The following is a 1580-nucleotide window of genomic DNA, read 5'->3' on the forward strand; positions in this document are numbered from 1 at the left end:
AACGATCTCACTCTAACAGATTATAAATTCTGGATTACGGGCTCTAGTCTCTCTCTCTCTCTCCACTCGAGTTTGAGCGGTAAGAAAAATTGTTGATTTACGATCGACATGCATTAGTTCTTGCTGCTGACCAGCGGCACTTCTCGCTCCCGAGTTGCTTAATTAAATATCTATAATAATCTATTTGCTTTTGTTTATCGCTCGTTCCGTTTCCATCGAAATATCTTAATTTTTATCCTCACAGGATATCACAAAACGATATTTTATTACATAATATTATTATATTATTACAAAATTAAAACTAAAATTGAAAATATTAAAATACATCTAAAAAGATATAAAATTAAATAATGAGAAAAACACAAATTATAGGAGATATTATAATTTCGATATATATTCGGTGATCTAAATAACGTTTTCATATCGCGAGATAAATCGTTGAACGTATTACAAGAGACAGAAAAAGAGAGAGGGGCTATTATCTTACCTACTTCCTTCAATTACTTAACGTAGCGTGATCGCAATGCTATTGTTACGTACGCTTATTCTCTAATTAGCATGACCGTTACGTGACTTGTTTTAGTAATTAGCGTACTATTAGGAGGCCAATCGTCCGCTTTCAGACTCATTCAATAGCAAGTCATTGAGAGCGAAGGCATACATCCTCGCTCTTGACGTAGAATGCGGAAATCTCGATTATTCCTCTCGTAATTATCCCCGTTATTGTTGGTTTAATCATCGACTTGCTTCCTATCTGTAGGCAATTTGTCAAGTTAACGAGATTCTTTATAAGTGAAAGATGCGGTTTTCCCAGCAAATACATCTTAGAAATTTAAAAGATAGAAAAAGCTCGTAGTTCCTGTTATAAATCGCGGAATCTCCCGCAAATTGAAATTTGCATAAACGCATGACTTCCTTATCGGTAAAATAACCGCGTGATTAAAGAAATTAAATACAAATCGAGATTATAAAAGAATTAAGTAATAAAAAATATGTAAAATAAGAAAAGGAGAAATAAATGCTTAAAAAAAAATCATAATTATTTTCGATGAATTTATACAGTGCGAAAACAAATTTTATTTGAGTCTTTAGAGATTTGCCTCTTTTCGCGCGTATAGAGCCTTTTAAACATATTAGTTTTAAAAGATGGCCATGCGAAAGATCTTCGGCATAAAAGTGACAAAATTTTTCTTTCAATAAGAGAAATAAAAAGTTTAATCTCATTAAATCTCATAAATATAATTTTATTCGGTTCCTTATCAGAGATTTGCCTCTTTTGTCTCTTTTATAGAGCCTTTTAAATATATTATATTAGTTTTTAAAGAAGCTGTTCGGCGCGGCATTGTACTCTTCTAGATCGCCGGTTCTATTCGAGCGAGGCGCATACATCATACGCCCGGTCGTTAGAGGTCTCCAGCCTTAACTAACTGCGTTCCTTATCTAAATGGCAATAATAATTGGCTGCGAAGCGTATCCCGTATCGATACCCGCGGCCGACGTGCGGTGCGCACCGCCATGGGAACAATGCGCCGTCTGACTTACGACGTGCTTAGTAGAAGAGCGGGGGAGGCGGCGTTGCA

This window comes from Formica exsecta, unplaced genomic scaffold, assembly GCF_003651465.1.
Source record: "Formica exsecta isolate Colony F162 unplaced genomic scaffold, ASM365146v1 scaffold26, whole genome shotgun sequence".
Lineage (NCBI taxonomy): Eukaryota > Metazoa > Arthropoda > Insecta > Hymenoptera > Formicidae > Formica > Formica exsecta.